This window comes from Lepus europaeus, chromosome 4, assembly GCF_033115175.1.
Source record: "Lepus europaeus isolate LE1 chromosome 4, mLepTim1.pri, whole genome shotgun sequence".
Classification (NCBI taxonomy): domain Eukaryota; kingdom Metazoa; phylum Chordata; class Mammalia; order Lagomorpha; family Leporidae; genus Lepus; species Lepus europaeus.
In genome coordinates this window covers 163,268,009-163,291,847 of record NC_084830.1, presented here as the reverse complement: position 1 = coordinate 163,291,847, position 23,839 = coordinate 163,268,009, and the positions used below count along the sequence as shown (strand labels likewise).

At 45.8% G+C, this 23,839-nt stretch overlaps 1 protein-coding gene and 1 pseudogene across 4 annotated transcripts in view; one reads left to right on the top strand and one right to left on the bottom strand.

The window, feature by feature from the left end:
* The window catches only part of MCC (MCC regulator of WNT signaling pathway), a 446,585-nt gene that overhangs the window by 211,878 nt on the left and 210,868 nt on the right, over positions 1-23,839 (bottom strand). The gene's annotated exons all lie outside the window — the stretch shown is intronic.
* On the top strand, positions 17,800-22,650 carry LOC133758208 (DET1 homolog; annotated as a pseudogene).

Sequence of the window (23,839 nt, the reverse complement as noted above, 5' to 3'; positions counted from 1 at the left end):
GCAGAGCTATTTCAGGCATAAATGGGGTAATAGGAGATGAGAATTCCAGAAGAGGAGCTCCAAAAGGAAGCTCCAGGGGTGACCTTCATGCAGCACAGTTCTCAACCCCCTTGCATGCGGGGCCCCTCCTGAATCTGGTAGTGGAGCAAGCCTTCTCCCCATGCACCCTGAACAGGTTTGATCCCTGCACCTATTCAAAGCCATGATTGCCAGGATGATAATTCCAGAGTGCAGAAGGTGGGCTCAGCCATAACCAGAAAAGACCTTGGCACAAAGGCTAGCTGGAAATGAGGACCCAAGGTCCATACTGCGAAACACAGCACACTTGCAGCAAACGCTACGATGGAGACTGGTGCTTATTTTAATCAGCTGTAGCATAAACACTCATCTGTCTGGTTTCCCACAATGAACTGGAACTCCTCCTTGGGTGGAATCCAAACACGACAGAAGATGGATTCCTGGTTCTGTGCCATGTTCCGTCATTCTACTAGTTTCTGATCATTACCTGGTTCCCTACTTATAGATCCATTTCAGTGGCTGATTTCCCACACAGAGCTCAGCTTAAGCTTCAAGATATAAATTTGATGTTGTCATTTATGACATCCTTTATATCTACCACTGGCTCCTTTTTGCCTTCTTTAATTTTTTCATTTTTGTTTATTTGAGAGGCAGAAAGAGAAACAAAAACAGAAAGAGGGGGAGCTCCCTCCGCTGCTTCACTCACTCAATGGTCGGGGATGGGCCAAGTCAAAACTGGGAGCCAGAAACTCAAATCCAAGCCTCCGCCATGTGGGTGGCAGTGGCAGGGACCAGTCACTTGAGCCATCATCTGCCGCCTCCTAGGGTATGCAATACCAGGAAGCTGGAGTCAGGAGCCAGAGGTGGAACTTGAACCCAGGCCCTCCAATGTCTGGCCAAATGTCCACCACTCTGCCTACTTCTAAAAGTCTAAATTCCTGCTCCTTTCTGGAAATTAAATTTTCACAAACACTGTGCTTCTCACGTATGAAACAGAGTGCGAAAAGCCGTTGTTAGTGCTTCCTCTCTTCCTTTTGGAAACAGCTCCTCTCCCTGCTAGGTAGCTATTAGAGGGCAACTCTTTGGAGAGGACAGTCTACGCCCTTCACCCCAGCACAGTGACTGACTTAGGGTTGAGAACGGAACCCAGTTAACAGGTGGGGAGAGAATATAATACCCAGCCTCAGGATCTAGCCACAGGTAAAGTCACTCCTGGACTTACATGAGCTAATTGTGACCACCGACTACAGGCACTACAGGCTTGGATTGAAAGACAAGGGGGAGAAGAGGGTCTATTAAATGAAGATATGCACTCTGAACCATGAGACTGCTATAGTTATGGTGCGGTTACATGTGTCCCTCATAGGTCTGAGTATCAGAGACTTGGGCTTCAGTGGGGTGATGTTGGGAAGTGGGACCTTTAAGAAATGGGACCCCATGGGAGGACTGGAGGTCAACTGGAGGTGTACCCTGGGAATGCACTGTGGGATCCCAGTCTCTCTGGCTTCCTGTTTGGTGACAGGATCTCTTCCTCCCACATGTACTCCTGTGTTGTTATGCCATCCATCATGCAGTCCTCAACAGAGTTGAGTCCATGAACTTCCACAACTGTGAGCTCAGTAAACCTTTTTTCTTATGAAGTTAGCCTGTCTCAGGTATTTCGCTAGAGTAACCAAAAAAGACAAAAACTCTTTTGCCTCTTTTCTCCTCCAAAATTTCGCTGTCCATCACATGCTGGAAGTCAATCAGACACCTCTAAATCAGGAGGTTGGAGAAGTCCTCTCTGGAAAAACAGAGAAATGACCTCCGAACTGTCCAGATTGGCCAAAGAGTGGCTTCAAAACCCACCTGCTGGCTAGTCCACCTGCTCCCCTAGTGCTTCAACCTGGACTTCTCACACTCAGGCAGGAGCAAGAGATGGCTATGAACACACGAAAAGCTACTCAAACAGAAAGGAGAGAGACCAAACCAAATAACATGATATAAAATGAAAACTCTACCTCCCACAAACCACACTTAAACTTTTTCTCACTGCCTCTAATTCCTTAGTGATATTAACCAAAACAGCCATTTTTGGCAGTATAGGATCATCCGGGCATCCATCTGCAATGTATGCTGGGATTAATTCACAATATTCTAGACTTCAGTGAGATAGTAACAAATTCTTCTACAACGGCATTTGACTTCCTGTCAGGACAGTGACAGCTAGGCTGAAAAATTAAACTTCAAGAAGATGTTTTCAGTATGTTACAATGCATCTGTTCTATTTTATTCAACACTTATTCAAGTTATTTTTAAATTTTTAAATTTATTTTCATTTTTTTTATTCGAAAGGCAGAGAAACAGAAAGAGATGGAGAGAGAACTTCACCAGCCAAATGGTTGCAACAGGTGCTGTTCGACTAGATCAAAGACAGGAGCCTGGAACCCAGTCTAGGTCTCCCGCCTCAGTGGAAGGGACTAATGTACTTGAATCACCATCTGCTGCTGCCCAGATGTGAATCAGAAGGAAGCTGGATCAGGAGTAGCCAGGACCTGAACCAGGCAACTCAATACGAGGTGCAGGCATCCCAAATGACAACCCAACCACTACAGCAGATGCCTGTCCTATTCAAGCTATTGATAAGCATGTCAGTGGTATGGTTCTCACCAGTCAAGATGACACTGCCCTAGCGGAGATAGCCAATACATAAGCCACCACCAGCACCAAGATTCCGTCCAACATGAATCTGAAATATCAACAGACTACAGGACAAATTAAACAGAAATTTCTGGAACAGAAATTAAATCTTAAAAACATTCCTTTAAAACCTAAAGACGTGAATTATTAAGAAATTTGTAAGCCCTCACATACCTAAGTTTCCTACATAGTGAGTGATGTTCAATGAAGCTGATGCCCAGAGAAATATCACCATTCTGGACAGCACCAGAAGATGCAGATGCGGCAGGACACTGGGGAGCCTGCATTTATCTGGGGACTTGGCTGAGGGTGCTCACAGGCACTGTGCTTGAGAGCACAGCAAGGCCAGCGCCGAGGCTCACTAGGCTAATCCTCCGCCTTGCGGCGCTGGCACACCGGGTTCTAGTCCCAGTCGGGGCACCGGATTCTGTCCCGGTTGCCCCTCTTCCAGGACAGCTCTCTGCTGTAGCCCGGGAGTGCAGTGGAGGATGGCCCAAGTGCTTGGGCCCTGCACCCCATGGGAGACCAGGAGAAGCACCTGGCTCCTGCCTTTGGGTCAGCGCAGTGCGCCGGCTGCAGCGGCCATTGGAGGGTAAACCAACGACAAAGGAAGACCTTTCTCTCTGTCTCTCTCTCTCACTGTCCACTCTGCCTGTCAAAAAAAAGGGGGGTGGGGCACAGCAAACGTGGTAGAACAGGATCACAGACGTTGACCCAGACTGATGGGACTCAGAACTGCATTGTGGGGAATCACGTTATTCTCTTTGATCTCACCAAAAGGCACAGAAAACTGTGTTTTGGAAAACAGAAAATAGTCCCATTTTTGCCAAAAGTAACAGGGGCCAGGCAAAACCAGGGTAAATGAACAAGTTACAGGCATGAGTGGTGGCTAGAGTGCCCACTCTCCCTGGAAATAAGGTCAGCAGACAAACCCAGTTCCCTACAAGATGCCATGCAGGGCTGTCTTCTGTTTCCATTGAAATACTTCTTTTAAAAAGTTTAAACCAGGTGCTGGCACTGCGGTGTAGCAGGTAAAGCCACCTCCTGCAGTGCCAGTATCCCATACGGGCAACGGTTCTAGTTCTGGCTGCTCCACTTCCAATCCAGTTCCCTGCTAGTGTGCCTGGGAAAGTAGCGGAAGATGGTCCAAGTGCTTGGGTCCCTGCACCTACATGCGAGGCCTGGAAGAAGCTCCTAGCTCCTGGCTTCAGTCTGGTCCAGCCCCGGTCATTATGACCAATTGAGGAGTGAACCAGCCAATGAAAGATCTCTGTCTCTCCATCTCTGTCTCTCTCTGTAACTCTGCCTTTCAAATAAATAAATACATCTTGAAAAAAAAAAGTTTAAACCAAAACATCCAATGTAGTCATCTAATGAATTCTGAAATTAACAACCATGCCTACTATATGCATCTTTTGCTATCAACATATCCCAGAAGCCTCAGTCTAAAAACTTTCTTTTTCATCATTTCTTTTTTAATGGGATAGTACCAGGTACTGGCATGATCTAGAATTTATGGCAGCTACACCAGTTTCTGGTAAGCAATCATAGGCATATACAATTGGAAGGTAAAGAAAAAACTACTTTATTAAAAGAAACAATCATTAACTCACATGGTAACAAAACTTCAGCAGCTATAGCAGCTCATGAGAGCCAAACTTTCGTTTCTGGAAAACAGCTCAAAAGTGTTGGCCAGGTCTACTGTTTTAACCCTTCTTCTTGCTTAAAAAATAAGTCAGGGACTCCTTTTGCCTCCTGAACCAAGTTCAAATTAAATGGTACTTGACGCAGCTCTGGAATTGGAGTGAGGATATGTTTAACACATGCTCTGAAATGTAGCCTATACATTATGAAGGTTTAGAAGTCTCAGCTTTAAGCGAAAAAAAAGCTTTAAATAACATTTCTAAATACAACATTTGGCAACAAGGAGTATCTCTGTGATTGAGAGTTTAATTCATCTGGAAGATGAAATGTCAGACTCCAAAAGGACGGATATAAAATTACTGCAAACCCGTATCCACTCTCCCACTAGAGAAAGGATTTCACTGAGTCTGCCATTGACTGATGCGCCAAATTGCTCAAAAGGCTTTACTGTGACTCGTTTCTATCTCAAATCCTGAAAGTACCTGATATTCACCAAAGCTTTCTTTCAGGTTTGCTAGTCACATTCCAGAGAGATGCAGTCAGCAGCCACCCCGAATCACTGGTCCAAACCCCACGACAAGAGCAATGCTTGTGCAGAAGGGCCAATACAGGATCTCTGCTCCGACAGGAGCTAAAGCCTCATTATCATAACACACAAACTATGCTGAAACATGTTTCTGAACTGTGCCTGTGTGGGACTTGTTCCATCCCTTCATCTGATGAAGAACTTTCCTTCTTACAGACTCATTTCCCCTAAAATAAGACAACCATTTCCCCTGTCCCTTGGAGGCATGCCTTCAGAAATTATTCCCTGTGGTCTCCTTTCTGGCTGCAAATACATTACTTTGTGTGACAACACCTTCTAGTGAGTTTTTTTTTTTTTAATCTGTCAGGCAGCAGGCCCACAATTTTGGGTGGGTATGAAATTCACTGATTTCTACTCTTGGAGGCTGGTAGTAGAGAGGCAAATAGTAGAAAAAGATGCCTCCCTAAAGTAATTAGGAAAACAATGCTTTCCTTTCCTACTGTCCCTTAGATACCAGATCTATTTATTCTTATAAGATTCTTATAAGTGCAATACCCTCAAAACACATATGAAATGAAAATGCATTACAACAACAAATTTATCAAATCAAGTCTGCTGTTCAAGCAGCAGCTACCGATAAGCACACAAATATCAATACTGATTAAGTCAATGCAGGCTAAAATTTTTGCAGACCTATCACATTGCTTCATCTGGGCAGCTCTTGCTTCTGCAAAGCACATGAAAGTAATACCTGGGGTGGGCATTAGTGGCACAGATTAAACCCCGACATGGGATGCAGTATTCCATATAGGAGTGCTGGCTGGAGTCCTGGCTCCTCCACTTTGGATCCAGTTTCCTGCTAACAAGCCTTGGAAACACGGCAGATGATTGCTAAAGTACTTGGGTCCTTGCCCTGCACATGAAGACTCCATTGGAGTTACGGACTTTGGGCTTCTGCCTGGCCCAGCGCTGACTGTTGGAGGCATTAGGTAAGTGAACCAGCAGAGGACGATCGCTCTCTGTCTCTGCCTCTCTTTGTCACTTCATCTTTCAAATAAATAAAACTTTTTTAAAAAGTAATACTTGTTTTTCCCATGGAGGTTCAATCCAACCTTAAGAAGCAAACCAAGTAAATCTATTAGGTCCTCCCGGTGGTGTTTTCCAAGTCATTTGTCTTTTAAACCTAACTGAACATTTTAAATTAATCTCCACAAACCATCAGGAGTCCAACCAGCCAGAGGGAAGGGTGAGAAGAGCAGAAGTTGGCCACTGCCCCAACCAAGGACATGAGGCCAACAAGAAGTGCAACACCAGGGTAACAGGTGGCTTGCTGCCCATTGTAAGAAATGAAACTGCTGGTGATTTATGTTGAAGCTCGTATCTGCAACTTCCCAGGGGAGGTTCAGCTTCTCAACTGCAGAAACAAATGTCTGAGAAAGTCTCCTACTTTTATTTCCTCCCCACAAATGGTAGAAAATGCAAAAGAATCCAGGCCATAAGGAACTCATACTGAGACCTTTTAAAACCCATTCAATCAGAGCAACAGTCACTGTGAAAGGAACAAAGTCACTGGGAGTGAGAGGCAGCACTGTAATCACATCTAATGAGCACAGAACACTGGGAAATCTGGGCTCCCAGTGACACTGAGGCCAAGGGGAACAGAGCTACTTCAGAAGTTTTAGAAGATCTCATCAGAATGGCTTTGAGATAGTGTCTTAGCCAGAAACAGTTCCCAAGGGGAAGGCGGGTAACTAAAGAGAAGGAAGTCTTGATAAAAAAGACAAACATACAGAGTCACTCAAAAAAAAAAAAAAAAAAAAAAAAAAAGATGGTTTACTAACAGAGAATCTTATCAAACAGAATTTCAAACCTCTCCAAAACAACTCAGATTCTACATGTTTTAGGTTTCCAGAGTTTTTTGTTTGTTTGTTTGGGGTTTTTTTTGACAGGCAGAGTGGACAGAGAGAGAGAGAGACAGAGAGAAAGGTCTTCCTTTTGCCGTTGGTTCACCCTCCAATGGCCGCCGTGGCCAGCACGCTGCGGCCGGCGCACCGCGCTGATCCGAAGGCAGGAGCCAGGTGCTTCTCCTGGTCTCCCATGGGGTGCAGGGCCCAAGCACTTGGGCCATCCTCCACTGCACTCCCGGGCCACAGCAGAGAGCTGGCCTGGAAGAGGGGCAACCGGGACGGAATCCGGTGCCCTGACCGGGACTAGAACCCGGTGTGCCGGCGCTGCAAGGCGGAGGATTAGCCTATTGAGCCGTGGTGCCTGCCCTCCAGAGAGTTTTAAGAAAGTTTCCACATGCCTGCTTCTCATCAGAGATTTTGCACGATGAGATCCCTGCCCACTTTAAAAATTCATTCTTCCAGCAGCAATTTCTTGCAAGAAGCTAAGTCTCATCTTGATTTAGAAGAGCAATAGAAAGGGGGAAACCTCATCCAGCAAATGGAGGGGCAGTGATGTCATACTGTGATGTCTTCCAGATTTGTGGGTGGGGGCAAGGACGAGGAAGGGGTGGATTTAATCTGTAGGAGAACAGGAAGGCAAAGGGACTGCTTTGGTAAATGCCTGCTATTTGCCAGTTCAAGCAGGAATTTGGAAGAAGGCAAAGAGGCAACTAATCCTGTTTTGAATACAGACAGAGGCTGAAAGCCAAGTGAAGGAATCTAAAGGGTGACACTTTTTTTTGTCAGGTTGTTTTTTTAAAAGCTGGCTCATCACTTTCTGAGACTGCAGTAAAGGAAAACTTAGTCTCCTTCATAATGATCCCAACAGGACGGAGGAAGGCAGCCATTCACACAGCATTTCCAATCCCATCACCAGAGCCATTCATGTAACACTAGGTCTAAAAGCCGCCAATGGTTTCAGAGGTCAGGGCCAGATGCCTTCTCATTTAAATACGTAAAAGCTACAGCCCAGGGAGATCAGGCAACTTGGCAAGATTCCCTGGGACATTCTGAGGCTTTCTCCTCCTGGTCCGATGTTCAGTCTATTATAGAGCCCATTCTTTCCTTCTTTGTCAGTCGGTGCTGAGACCGGAGGTAGAAAGTCTTAAGGCCAATGCCTGCTGTGCAGTAGGCTCCAGCTCCTGGGAAGGTGAGGCTCATCCAGGAAAACACCACTGATCTTTTGATTAGGAAAAAATCCTACAGGAAACCTGGAAGGAGCCTTCACCAACAGCAGGAAGAACCGAGAAAGATTTGTAAAGGTTTCGTGGAGAAAGGCCACTCTAGCTGGAGAGGGAGATGGGAGTATGGCCCCACTCCTCATCACACGGAGATAGGAGTTAGAAACAGCTTATGATACATCTGCATTACTCACAGAGAGCAAGGTGAACGGGGATGAGGAGGAAGCAGGAAAGAAGAAGGCTTTCACAGCTAAGAAATGTGGACTTTCTTTTCTAGACAGCCATGACAATTTTCTGCTGGTAGAAACTCAGAAGTTTTAGTGAAAAATGCAAGTAATAACAACAAGGCACTGTCTTAAGGAGAGCAGCTCTGGAAATGCAGTGCAAGGTGGATTGAAACTGCATTCAGCAATCAAAGTCCAAACCTTCATGGAGAGATGTATGGGGGAACAGTATCACATAACCAGAATGAGAGATGTCAGGAACACCCAGACAGGTGGCAGCAGGGACAGGGTGTGGCCACCTAGGAAGACACATCCCAAGGACACCAGGAAGTCACAGAGCCAAAAGCCAAACCATGAGGGTGAATGAGACAGCTGAAGACTTTCTGGGGCACACCCCACACTCAGAAGACTGAAACCTCAAGAGGAGACTAAGGATAAAGACAGAGGATAAGAGAAAGGCTGGGGGGCTGTGCCCAAGGACACAAAGTACAGGACCAAGAAAAACACACTGGTGCTGAGATTAGATCACCGACATCACAGCAAGTGTGATACTCAATTTTGACTGACGCTATCACTTCCTCATTACCGAGGTAAGTATGACAATATAAAAATAAGTTTTATACTGAAGTAAAGTAGATATACTGAGAGGATAAGAAGCCATCAGCTGCTTCCTGGATCGCCCTACAACTGGAACCCTGGCTGATTTTCTAAACACTAAAAGGGACACAGGCCAAGTTCAATATGTTTACCAAGAAGATTCCTGGAAACAAAGCCATTTCCACTGTTGTATCCCACAGTGACAGTGGGTTCTGACATAAATATTCTTTAATCCAAGAACGGGAGAATTTTCTATACTTCTTAGTGCACATTCTGCAAGACACCTCTTTTGTTAGCTCTATTATTTAAATGCCTGTTGGATACCAGGCCCTGCAATTCACAACAGTGTGGGGAGTTGATGTGGAACAGAGCTGAGGCCTTGTTTACTAAAATCATTTTCCTCCAAAGATGCCCATCACAATAATACAAAGACACACTCAGAACCAAATACAAAATAAAGTTCAGGAGATCAGCAGAGAGGCCAGTACAACTTCCCCAGTCTACTGAGGTTGTCATAAAGAAAACAATCCTTCCTACTGTCCAAGCTATGTACTACTCTTCCTCTTCCTCCAATGCCTTCTGTGGAGACAGGATTTCCTTTCATGCTTGCCACACACACACACAAACACATACACACACACCCTCTACCTAGTTCCAACCCCATTCTTCCAGTCCCCACCCGGCGGTGGTTCCATCAATTATTTCTTCTTCTTTGCATCTCCTCTCCCTTCCTCCTGGCTCATCCCACAAGTATGCTCGAGTACATCTAGCTATCTCTGTACATCTGTGTGTTCAGGGCATGTACAATCCCCCTGCCACTGCTGAGCCTCAAGGGCAGACAGAGGGTTGTGCAGACCAACATGCTCTGTCTCACGTCCAGCCTGCCTGACCAGGACCAGGGCTGGGCAAACCGACTAGATGGACATACCCTTCAGGCCTTCTTACTCAGTTTGAGTCAGGTGGCACCCTCACCACTAAACCTTTGGCATTAGCACCTAAGCTAATCCTCTATGATTCTAAGATTTTATATGTTACTATCCTCTTCAGACTCAATGCACAGTCATCAAAAAGCACCCCCGAGGTCCAGGGCTGTGGCAAAGCGGGTAAAGCTGCTGCCTGCAGTGCCAGCATCCCATATGGAAGCCAGTTTGAGTCCCAGCTGCTCCACTTCTGATCCAGCTTTCTGCTGTGGCCTGGGAAAGCAGTAGAAGATGGCCCAAGTTCTTGGGCCCCTGCACCCATGTGGGAGACCTGGAAGAAGCTCCTGACTCCTGACTTTGGATCAACGCAGCTCCAGCCATTGTGGCCAATTGGGAAGTGAACTAGCAGATGGAAGACTGCTCTCCGTTTGCCCATGACTCTTTGTAACTCTGCCTTTCAAATAAATAACCTATTAAAAAAAAAACACTCCCAACTCCCTGCAAAAAGGTGAAATATATAATGCACAATTTCAGGAACTACCACCAAATACAAAGAAACATCTAGAAAGTAGAAAACCCCTTTGGCATATTCAAATCCGTACAGAAAAGACTGCCTCCCTATAAGGTCAGGCCTGCTTCCCCTGGGGTCTCAGAGATTGGAGCTAAAGATGCTCACCATCGTCCTCGATACACAGGGCATTCTGCCTGTATCTCAGGGAAGAAGACGACAATCACTATTCCTAAGTAGGATCATGGATGGAGAAGCATCTTTCCCAGAGTTCTTAGTAATTCATGAAAGATGGTAACAGTAAGCAGCACCAGCGATGTCAGGTGCCTAATCCAGCTTCCTTTTGTTAAAAGGAAAGCACAGGCAGAAAACATCAGTACAGTGGGTTAAGCCCTGCTTTGGACACCCACATCTCCTGCTGCAGTGCCGGTTAGTCCCAACTGCTCTGCTTCTGATCCAGCTTCTTGCGGGTGTACACCCTGCTGAGCAGCAGGTGACATACAGCTCAAGTGCTTGGGCCCTACCACTCAAGCAGGAGCCCAGGATGGTGTTCTGGGCTCCTGGATTTGGTCTAGCCCAGGTCTGGCTATCGCAGGCATCTGGGCAGTGAACCAGCAGATGGAAGATCTCTCTCCCTCTTTCTGTCACTTCGCCTTTTAAGTAGATGGGGGGGGGGGGCAGTGGGTAGGGAATGTAGCTCAAAGGACACACAGCAGACAGAGAGACAGCTGAGATTAAAATTCTTGGTTCCTAGGGAAGGCTTCTGACACAGGGATTAGAGGCCTACTGGACGTCCACATAACATTTTAAAGTCTGGAACTGAGTGCCAGCTCTGCTTCCATTCCAGCTTCCTGCTAATACATACACCAGACAGAAAGACTCAAGTTGAGTGCCAGGTTCCAGGCTTTGGCCTGGCCCAGCCCCAGCGGTTGTGGGCATTTGGGGAATGAACCAGAGGATGGAAGGTATCTTCCCTTCGCCCTACAAATAAAAATACAAAAATAAAGAACCTATATATATATAAAAGCTTGTTCTTGACTAATCACCCTAATACATCCTACCACCTCAGCACGCTGCCACCCTACATCTGTTCTTTTACAGTGAGATATGCGCCTGTGTAAATATATATAAGTTTCTTGGGTTACCAGACCTTTCTGTGATCCTGTGTTCTTGCTATTGAAACTGTAACATCAATCACAAAGTTATGTCACATGCTTCCTGAGAAGTGCATGGAACTGTTTATGGAAGTAGTGTGGGGAATTCAGATCAAATATTCAGTGACTTAAATCCGAAGACAAAGACGGCCAATGCTAGAAAACACATGTGGCTTTTCTAATGGGCTGGGCTCCAAGCGTGTGTAATATGACTCCCTCTACTTCCTATGTTCTGATGATTGGAAATCTTCGGGTCAGTCCAGGGCCGACCTACACCCACAACGGGAACTACGTAGAATGGTCTTAGAAAAACAGAGCCCCCTGAACAAGTCAATTTATGGCACATCATTTTAACAAACTGTCTCAAGTGACAAGGTTCTCAGCGATGCTTACGCTGCACAAAGAATTCATCTGTTTTCCTTCCTGCCTTAAGAAGCAGAGATTTCCTCCAGAGGGGCTTCTAACAGGAATGCTTCAAAAATACAGTCAAAACTGCTTTATTTGGCTGCACTTTCCTGCATGTTAACACGCCACTGCTCTCTGGAGGACAATAAGGTTATCCAATCTCAGCTTATGGACTGGGAAAGAGAATCCCAGCTCACCTCCACCTGTGTGAGTGACCGATGTGCCAACTGTGCCATCAGGGATATTTACGTTTGCCTGGCCAAGCCAAAAGCTATCTTCTTCCCCAACTTTTAATCAGCCCTGCCTGCATTTTTATTTTTAAACAAAAATTTGGTTGCCGGTGCCATGGCTTAACAGGCTAATCCTCTGCCTTGCGGCACCAGCATCCCAGGTTCTAGTCCCGGTCGGGGTGCCGGATTCTGTCCCGGTTGCCCCTCTTCCAGACCAGCTCTCTGCTATGGCCCGGGAAGGCAGTGGAGGATGGCCCAAGTCCTTGGACCCTGCACCCCATGGGAGACCAGGAGAAGCACCTGGCTACTGCCTTCGGATCAGCAAGATGCGCTGGCCACAGCGGCCATTGGAGTGTGAACCAATGGAAAAGGAAGACCTTTCTCTCTGTCTCTCGGTACTGCCTGCATTAGATTTCAGCTGGTAGAATCAGACTTTATTAATTTCATCCCTCCGGTCTGTGCTTGGAAAAGGAACACACCATAAAGCATACCAGAAGGAATGTTAAGACAGCATCCCTGAAAGTCTGGAATCATTTACAGGGTGATCGCTGCAGCCCAGGAGAAATCTGCACAAGTTACCCGACAGATAACTACCTGGGTCCAGAGGGCAGGACTAAGCTGCCAGGAGATCCAGCCTGAGCAGCACAGACGTGGCCATGTGGACAAAGAACGACCGTCTACGGGGACAGCAGCTCCTTGGGAAGAGACAACGACCACCAGGAGGATGCCTGCCCCGTTTGATGCTCGACTTCCCAAGAGAAGCCAGAAATCCAAGGTACAGGAGAAGTCTCAATTTTTTTAAAATATTAACTCGAGTTGGAAACACTGTGTCCAGTCTGCTGTCTCTCCTCCAGGGAAAGAGGCAGAAGACACACTCACGGGACGGTGGGACTGAGACCCTGAGCGGACGAGTACAGGATAAGGAACAGGAGCAAGGCCAGCCAACTACTCAGGTGCAGGGACCCAAGGGACATTCAAAGCATTAAGAACCTTTGTAAAGTTACCGAGTTAACGCAAATCAAACTCCACCTTTTGCACACTACACAAATCAACCGAGAGGTCTGCTCTGTTCTCACCAGATCTCTTCCTCTGGTTACCCCTGAAATCCTGCCACCAACACCTAACCAGGGGCTAGATCCTGTTTCCTTCTGTCTGGACTTAACCCAGGTAAGTGTCCCAGTCCTTCTTTCCATGATCTCCGTTGCAGACCTCACCCATGGTCTCCCTGGCTGCGGTCATGATGACATCGAACTCCATCTCTCCCTCTTCCTACCTCTCTCCAAACCTCATGTACACTATACACAGCCACCAAAACGACTTTCCTTAAAATGTGCACGTCATAAACCCTCTGGAACTATGTTCGAGACTCAGTTGCTCCACTTCCAATACAGCTCCCTGCTAATGCACCTGGGAAAAGCAGGGGAAGATGGCCCAAGTGCTTAGGCCCCTGCCACTCGTGTGGGAAACCTGGATAAAGCTCATGGCTTCAGTGAACCAGTGGATGGAAGATCTCTGTTTCTCCCTCCCTCTATTACAGATGCATAAATAAATCTTACAGAAAAAAAGCTGAAACAAAAGAGTTTTAGAGGGAAAAAAAATCTGAGTATTTTCAAAGACATCAGGAAACCATAATACATAACATGAAACAGAAACACTATTATGAAAAAGAGTGCTGAAATTAAAATCTGAGTTTTGAAGTTAAAAATTCAATAGAAAGGTTGAAATAAAAGGGTGATAAAAACTGAGTGGCAAAAGAAGAAAGTTTGATAAAAAATAGTTTAAGAGTTAATCTAGGAGTCTTAACCCCAAACTACTGGATTGAAAAACAAAAACAAAAACATCAGGGGCCAGTGCTGTGACATAGTAGGTTAAACCTCTGCGTGAGGTGCTGGCATCTCATATGGTCGCTGGTTCACGTCCTGGCTGCTCCTCTTTCAGTCCAGCTCTCTGCTATCACCTGGGAAGACAGCTGAAGATAGCCCAAGTGCTTGGGCCCCTGCACCCATGTGGGAGGCCTGGAAGAACCTCCTGGCTCCTGATCAGCCCAGCTCCAGCTGTGGCGGTCATGAACCAAAGGGTAGAAGACTTCTCTTCTCTGTCTCTCCCTCTCACTAACTCTGCCTCTCAAATAAATAAATAAATCTTAAAAGAAAAAAAGAAGAAGAAAAAAGAAACAAACCAGGGCCAGCGCTACACAATGGGTTAAGCCGCCACTGCCTGTGACATTGGCATCCCATATGAGCAAGGGCTCCTTTCCTGGCTGTTCCACTTCCAATCCAGCTCCCTGCAAATGCGCATGAGAAAGCAGCAGAATATGGCCCAAGTGTTTGGGCTGCTGCCACACACGTTGGCTATAAAGGAAGCTCCTGGCTTCTACCAGGCCTAGCCCTAATCATGGCCATTTCGGGAGTGAACCAGTGGACAGACTGTGGTTCACTGTCTCTCCCTGTCTCTGTAACTCTGCCTTTCAGATAAAGAAATAAAACTTAAAAAACAAAAAAACAAGCTTCTTAAAAACCAGGACTGTAGTTTAAAAAGAAAAGTGAGACAAGACAATGCTGTGCAAAGGAAGTAATCAAAGAAATGAGAACATTTCCAAGAGTGGAAGAACACAGTATTTAGACTGGGAGAGCCCACCAGAGCTGAGCAGAAAAAGGAGTAGGGAGGATTCTCATGAAATGTCACGGTATCAGAGAAAGAAGCACTCAGTTCCAAAGAAAGACCCAATATTCCATACATTAACTGCTAGAAAGCAATCCCTCAAATGCTGAAGAAAGATCATTTTGAACTCAGAATGTTTTAACTAGCCAAATTACCAATTAAGTATGAAAGCAGATAAGCATGGGCTCCTCCCACGTCACAGCGCCTGGGTTCCATGCCAGGTTTAGACTCTTTACAATAAACACCCTGGGACTCAGAGCTAATGGCCACTCACATGGAAGACGGCACTGAGTTCCTGGCTGCCAGCTTCAGCCCTGGCCCAGTCCCTGCTGTTGCAGGCATTTGGAGAAGGAATCAGTAAATGTGAGCTCTCTGATTCTCAAATGAACAATATTTAAGATTATATACACATACATTCCAGCAAAATTAAAAATATGTGTAAGGAAAAGGGAGATACAGAGTTCAAGAAAAAGTGGAGTAAATCAAGAATAAGAAGAAATTTCAGAATGACAACCATGCTGCAGGTCCCAATAACAGTTCACAATAAAGTATTCCAAAAGCTGTATAATTAAGAGTAGTGCTGACACTGAGACAACACGAGGGGGTGGGCACTGTTAACACCATTAGGCCACAGTGTGGGACACCCACAGCCCATATAGGAGAGCAAGTTCAAGTCCCAGCTCCTCTGCTTCTGATCCAGCTTCCTGCTAATGTACCGGGGAGACAGCTGATGGCTCAACTGGTTGAGTCCCTGACACCTATGTGGGAGACCTGGATTGGAATTCTTGGTTCCTGGCTTTGGCCTAACCCAGCCCCAGCTGTTGCAGCATTTGAGGAGTGAACCAGTGGGTAAAAGATACCTCTCTCTCTCTCACTCCCTCTCTCTCCCCTTCTGTTCATTCTGCCTTTCAAATAAATAAATAATTTTTTTCAAAAAGGACAACAAGCATCACTTCTATTACTGAGAAAACACAACTGGAAAGTTGAGGAAGAGTAAGATTGCATAAGAACGCCATGGCCCCAACCCAAGGCCAGCAAAAGAATGCCGTGATCCTCAGCAACTGACCCCGCGGGAGAAACTCTAACCTAGATCCCCAGAACACCTCCCTTCAACTGGTCTCAGCAACTGACTCCGCGGGAGAGACTCTGACCCAGACCCCCAGAACACCTCCCTTCAACTGGTCTCAGCAACTGACCCCGCGGGAGAGACTCTGACCCAGACCCCCAGAACACCTCCCTTCAAGTGGTCTATGTTCAGTTAGACAGCTGAGGGAACAGCTTTGGGTGCCACCCACAATTGGTGACACTGCTGTGAGAGGCACCTGAGCTTCTGCCAACCAAGAGCAAAAGCAGACCAGGAAAGACACCGAGGTTCCTGAGTAAACTTCCACTGCCAACCCCTTTCTCACCGACCTACACTGAAAGACTTCCTTTAAGATCAGAACCTTAACCCTTCCTCCCTCTACTAGCTAAGACTTCTGTTGCATACCTGCTGTTGTTGAGTATATTCCTAACTGAAATAGGAAATCAGTTCCCCATTTTGAGCGAAACTCTGTTTTGAGTTGGGTTTGTCATCTGCAAGCTAGAAAAAAGAGGAGCAAGACATTGTGTTGGTCCCAAGGGGATTCCATTCAAATACGTTCTTGTGCCAATGTCAGGATAATCATCCATACACCAGGCTACAAGACACTGCATCTGCCCTCCTGGACCCAGGTAAAACGGGGGTGAAGCTGCTGTCCAAGGGGGAGACTGTAAAGGCAGCAATTTACAGCTGGCAATATTTCAAAACTCAGCAAATTCTAAAGTTCCAAAGTACTTCCTTGATCTGATTCTGCAACATCAACATTTTATATCCACCAGTACACTCTAAAATATTCATTGAACAATGGCACAGATGAGCCAAAATAACATTTGTCTTGAATGAATTTATATTTTAAATTGGGTTTATCCACTGTTCTGGGAATTTACCACACCCCAAACAAACTGAACCAAACAGAAGGTTCTAATTCACAAGAAACCAGCATGTGGTAAAGCTGAGCAACTCTGTCACTTTTAGCAGAGTGACTTGTGGTTCTCCCCAGCTCTCATGCTAAAGGACAGGTGGGTGGCATCACCACTATCTGACCTGGAGACACTCCTCATCCCAGCACTGCTGGTTTCATTTAGCAGTATTAAATGAGTACATATTATGTCAGATGCTAGGCCATATGTTGTGAATATGTTAGAAAATAAGACAACACCTGCCCTCGAAGAGCCATATCAACCGAGATCAGCACGTGGAGTTCAAGTTTAAACAGGAAAGTCATCCAACTACTACAATATATTGTACTGAGTCCCAGTAGGGTGAAATGACTTTGGAAATCAAAGATTTTGCATGTGCAAAAATCTAGGGCAATGCCCAACATGGCACAGTCCAGCAAGCTTGTTCTACCCACATATGAGAAAGTCAGCTGTATCATTTACTGAACTACAGGTTTGATGAGGAATATGATCAGTTAGTATCTGGATATGTTGACTGTGAGGTGACTGCGAGGTGTCCGGTAACAGGCATATAGGTTAAGAGCTGTATGGTCACTGCAGACACTTGGTGCAGCCTCAAATCTCAGAAAAGATTAACTGTGGCCTTCAAACCTGAGTTAGTGCCAGTTTTTACTTTACTTCTATATCACACCAGGCTTTTTTTTAAAATTAACTTGCAGAAAATGCTAGTAAGCAAAATCCAGAAAACATCCAAAAGCCAGATCGCAGCCTTCCTTGAGTTCTCCAAGGTGATTAATTTCAATTCCTGTCTTTCTATGAGGAGGCAACCCAGCAGGAGGCCTGGTCTGCTACCAATCAGTTATCACACTCCATCACACCTCTTCCTCCATCTGGCTGCACTACGTGGCTGTCACACAGTCATCTCATTTTGCCTCTTCCCCTCTATCTTGTCAGCAGACATTAGTAGAATCTTGTGACACTGAGACACACGACAGCTGGTATTTGTGGGACTGAGCATGTCCAATGTTAAGGTTCTGGTCACCCTGGCCTAGTATGATGTGTACGATCCCCTTTATACTGGTGACAGATTTCAGCGTGAGCTCTGAGCAAATCTCCAGAAAGTACAATGTACTGGGGGGAGGAAAAAGATCAAAGCTGGAACCCTGAGGAACTCATGAGGCAGACAGAGGAAGAAGAAACAGAAGATGACAGAAGGACCTCAGGCAGTGGAAGCCAAGGTCAAGAAGAGGGAGCCTTCGTTCAACTGAACCTGAAGAGGGTAAGGAGTCCACGTGAGAGTTGAGAAGTTGATTTAATAAGGATCTTGATGACGGTGTTGAGAGGGATGCTAAGAAGTGAAAGAAAAATGGAGGCTCAGGCGGTAAAGACATCTCTTCATAAAGTCTGGCAAAAGAGGAGCCAGGGAGAAGAGGGAGAAAGCAGCATTTGGAGAGATGAGCGTACAAGAGGAAAGAATTTTAAATACATTTGAAGGCTTCTGAGAAGTCACTAACGAGGGAAAGTCTCACAATGACAACCCCCAAGGGAGCAGGAAGGCTCCTACCTAGATCACAGGTGTGGTAAGGAGGACAGATGGATGCACTGCACACTGCAGAGAACTGCACTGTTGGCCCGCTGAGAAAGTCACAATTCAGTGTCTCCACAAAGTAGGAGACCAAGGCGTCAGCTGAAACTGAAGCAATGATCAGGTATGAGTGAAGCTGAAAGAGAAGACACCAAATAACACTGCAAGGAGTCCTAAAATCAATACTTCTCTTAAATAAAAAATAGATGTATATATTTGCTTATAGAAAAGGTAAATATTATATGTAATAAAAATTGGTACAACATATGTTTATGTGTATACTGATTCATAACGTAAAATGTTCTTTCTGTGGGTGGCAAGGAATCTGAAAGCTGGACAGGCGGTTGGCCTAGTAGTTAGAGACACTGAAGGCACACCCTTGTCCCACAACTGGCTCGGACAGGCAATTGGCCCAGCAGTTAAGACACTGACTGGGACACTCTTGTCCCACACCTGGCTCTGGCTCCCGATTCCAGCTTCCTGCTAACACAGACCCTAGAGGCCAACAGTGATGGTCAGCTAATTGGGTTACTGTCATTTCTGTGGAAAATCTGTCCTGAGTCCCCAGCCATCTAGCTCCAACACTCGCAGAAATTTGAGGAGTGTCGGCCGGCGCCATGGCTCACTAGGCTAATCCTCTGCCTGTGGCACCGGCACACCAGGTTCTAGTCCCGGTCGGGGCGCTGGATTCTGTCCCGATTGCTCCTCTTCCAGTCCAGCTCTCTGCTGTGGCCCGGGAGTGTAGTGGAGGATGGCCCAAGTCCTTGGGCCCTGTACCTGCATGGGAGACCAGGAGGAAGCACCTGGCTCCTGGCTTTGGATCAGTGCGGTGCACCGGCTGCGGTGCACCGGCCATTGGGAGGTGAACCAATGGAAAAGGAAGACCTTTCTCTCTGTCTCTCTCTCTCACTGTAAACTCTGCCTGTCAAAAAAAAAAAAAAAAAAAATTGGGGGCGTGAACCAGTAGAAGGACTCTCTCTCTCTCTCTCTCTCTCTCCCCCTTTGCAATAAAAAATTATTTACACAAGTATTTGAGGGTCCAGAGCCGTGGCGTGCAATAAGCCGCCATCTGCAGTGCCGGCATACCACATGGGCACTGGTTCAAGTCCCAGCTGCTCCACTTCTGATCCAGCTCCCTGCTAATGTGCTTGTGAAAGCAGTGGAAGACGGCCCAAGTACTTGGGCCCCTGAACCTACGTGGGAGACCTGGAAGGAGCTCCTGGCTTCTGGCTTCAGGGTGGCCCAGCCCTGGCTGTTGTAGCCATCTGGGGAGTGAATCAGTGGATGGAAGCTCTCCCTTCTCCCCTCTCTCTCTAACTCTGTCTTTCAAATAAACAATTTTTAAAAATTAAAAAGTATTTGAAAGCAAACATACTAGGACAAATAAAAGGAACTGCTTACAAGCTCTGCGTGGAAAAAACTCAATTTGTGTTGGCACTAATTGGGCATCCTCACACTGGGCCCAGGTTAGAGGAGGTAATTAAATTCAAAGGTTCCTATTAAATGCTGTGACTCAAGGAGAGAACACATCTAAAATACACAAAGTAATACATCTTTATCACTTACTCTACTTAATTATGCTAAGTAAAACTTTTAAAGTAATTTGACAGTAAATTAAGAGGCTGTACAAGAAGAACGAGACCTGTAGTACTCTGTTTAACCACATAATTATGCTTTTTGCTTTCCATTAAGATTCTTATACCAAAAGACCTTAAAGTGATCTATTTAACTTGTACATAGATCATGTGTAAAAAGGTTGAAACATGTTTTATTTTAAAACCACCCACATTTTTATGATCTACAATAGCAAGAAGAAAAAAAAAAAAACCACATGACCCCATTGTTAAATACCCTGTAATAACTGACAGCAAATCGATTATCTCTTAGAAGATACTCCTCCACCTCCAAATCAATCCAAAACATCTCCAGTACAGATAACGACATTTACTTTCTATTCTGCCATTTCTAAGACGCCCCCATTGCTCCAGGTGAACTCCAATTACAACACTTAAATAGAAAAAAGAATCACAAACACTTTCTCATTTAGCCAAACTCTAAATATTATTCTGAGATCCCTGACTTCTAATCCCATAGAAGGCAGCCTTTGAAAACACAGGAAGTCAGTGACAGACTCCACCTCCACTCCTACCACATTTAAAGACCCATTATCATTTAACAAAGAAAACAAAATTAACTGGAAAGCATTTTGCTCTTCATAAGCGTCAAAAGTCATTGGCAAAGACAGCTGTGAAATCACTTTGTTTCTTTATCTCCATAATCAACTTACACTGGTGGAGGCAAGGAGAAGGGATAAGCTCAGGGCTATTATTTCTCCCTTTAGGATGATTCCAACGCCTAGAACAGGCTGGTTTCCATCATAATGAAAGTGAAGCTATTCTGCATGTCTAACACTGTACTAGGCACTACTGCAAGCACCATTTTACTCAGGTAAATATTTCCAGAAAAGCCAAGTCTCAACCAAAATGCATAAATAAGCTCTAATACAAAATGACTCTGCAAAAATGAAAAAAGATGAATAATTCCACTGGTTAACCAAGTACTCTTTCCTTAAGAGCTGAATTCATTACAAATTGAAGAGTAGAAATAGGACTAAGTGATAAAAAATTTTTAAAAAACTTTCAACACAGAAGTTCTAACCTAGCAGTTTTCAAACTTTTTGGTTTCAAGACTCTTTACAATCTTAATTATTAAACATCCTTAAAGAGCTTTTTCTATCTGTGCTATATCCACTGTCATTTACCATCACCAAAATCATTATTTTAAAAAGTCGTTTATTCATTTAAACTAATTTTTAAGATTGTATATTAAACACTATGAAAAATCATTTTTCAAAAGATAAAAATGTAGGGGCTGGCACTGAGGCATAGCAGGTTAGTCTGCCACTTGCAATGCCAGTATTCCTTATGGCATGGATATTAGTGGCACCAGGTGCGCGTCTTCTACCGAACACCTTCCCCAACCTCACGGTCAACGTGGAAAAGCCGCCGTGTTTCCTGCGCAAGTATTCACCTGACGGACGCTACTTCATTGCCTTCTTCTCAGACCACAGAGCTCTGGAGATCCACGAGAATCAGGGCTGCCAGGCAGCACAGGACCTGCTGCAGGGGTGCGAGGGGTTGGGGGAGGATCCTGTCCAATGGCAGCGACAAAGAGGAGGCTGGTATCTAGGGCCAGCTCTTTGAATGCTTTTTGTCTTGCTACACATCACCAGTGTCACCACCAACTGTAGTCTGTTCACCGACGACTGCTGCCGTGTCATTGTGGGCTCGGCTGCCTACCTGCTGGACGAGCCCCAACCCCCCCTTCTACGAGGTATACTGCAACAGTGAGGCGGTGACCCCCAACCCACGGTCCCCGCTGGAGGACTACTCGCTGCACATCATCGACCTGCACACCGGCCGTCTGTGTGACACGCGCACGCTCAAGTGTGACAAGGTGGTCCTGTCCCACAACCAGGGGCTGTACCTGTACAAGAACATCCTGGCCATCCTGTCGGTGCTGCAGACCATCCACGTCTTTCCGGTGACCCCCGAGGGCACCTTCATGGACGTGCGCACCATCGGCCGCTTCTGCTACCAGGACGACCTGCTCACCGTGTCAGCCGTCTTCCCTGAGATACAGCGTGACAGCCAGACGGGCATGGCCTATCCCTTTCAGTGACCCTGTCATCAACTCCCTGAAACACCGCCTGCTGGTGTACCTGTGGCACCGGGCAGAGCAGGACGGCAGAGCCATGGCCAAGAGGCGCTTCTCCCAGTATTTTAATCAGCTGCGGCAGTTGTGCATGTGGACAACGCAGTTCCTGGACACAGACCACCTCTTCTTCAAGCCCACGAGCGAGGACATGGTGATGCTGTGGGTCACAGACCCCTCCCAGGCGTCTTTCTTCATGGTGGACAACATGGTGATGACGGAGGTCATCGCTGGGATTGAGAACCCATCACATGAGCTTCGAGAACTTCCGTGACCTCTTCTGCAACACCACCCTGCACAGTGAGGTCCAGTTTCTCTGCTCAGCTTCCAGCAACAACTTCAAGGCAGATCCAGCAACAGTTCAGACACCATCATCAATGCCAAGTATGGGGGGCACATGGAGGCTGTGAGCCAGTGGATGAGCCGGCTCCCCATCAGTGCTCAGTCCTACAGTGGCAGCCCCTAGCTGGACCTGTCTCTGTTCAGCTAAGACAAGCGGGTGTCATGGAGATCAGGTTCTATGCCTGTGACTCTGGCATGCTCAAGTCTGAGATCTGGGCGGGCCTGCTCGGTGGCCCCGTCAGCCACATCGTTGCCTTCACCGCTCACCCCTTTGAGCCTTTTGCCATTTCTGTGTAGAGGACTAATGCCGAGTGCGTCGTCAACTTCCACATGTGACGCTGCTGCATGTGGGTGTGTGCTGAGGCCTCACCCCTTCTAGAACTCAGGGGGCTCTAGAGAAGGCGCCAGGCCGCAGGCATCCTGGGTGCCAGCCTGGCAGGGCTGTGCTGTGCAAAGGGTCCCTGCTGAGGGGCTTAAAGCCCACTTGCCTTTTTCCTATGGGGATGCCCAGCGTTCATTAAGCTCACTTAATTCTCATCTTGCTGTGACGAAGGGGGTTGCACCTTCCAATGAGCAGGGCTATCTTTTCACCAAGAACAATAAAGTCTTGGTATTTTCTTACTTAAATTAAAAAAAAGAAAGAGAACCCTATTTAACTTTTTTTAAAAAAGGAAAATCTATCCTTTGTGACAGCATGGATCGACTGGAGAACATTATGCTAAGAAAAGTAATTCAGACACCAACAAATACCACAGGTTCTCACCTATATGTGGAATCTATGTCAATCAAACTCAAAAGTAGCAGAGAGAATGGCTAAGGGATAGGGGGAGTGGAGAGACAATGGTCAAAGGACAAAACCTCAGAGCAAGGATTTTTGGATGCTGAGATCTTTTGCACAGCATGCTAAACACATTCCAGAATTGCTGCAAAAGTCAATGTTAAATGTTATCACTGCAAAAAATGGTATCTGAGGTGATATGCTAGAATGATTGGTTCCACATTGTATTCATAAATCATAACACTCTGTACTCCAGAAAAATATACAATTACAATAAAACAAAAATACAAAAGTAAAAGTTTACTGAAAAATAAAATCTGAAATGTCAAAGTCTTCGTACATTCTAATCCAATAATCCATCTTACTCTTTGGAAAATCTTTTTTCATGTTAATTATGCAGGTGTCACAAATGCTGACATATTTCTTCAAAATATATCCTCCCAAAATTACATTCATTAATAATACCCCCAATCTTGCAGGAAGTTTCTAATTACTGGGAAGTTGTCAAGCACAGGGTTACAAATCCAAGTTCTCCAACATCCAAATTTTCACTTTACACTTGACAGCCTGTTTTATCACCGGCAACTAACACTGTCAGGTGTTTTTCTTAAAGTGACTCATTTGCTTCTGAGAAAACATTAAAAGGCTTAAAATGCTAATGATATAATGTTAAGCAGAAAACAGCAAAAAAATGCTTTAAACATACTCCAGGTATCACCTACACTAAAAATCTGCACATCTCTTCCT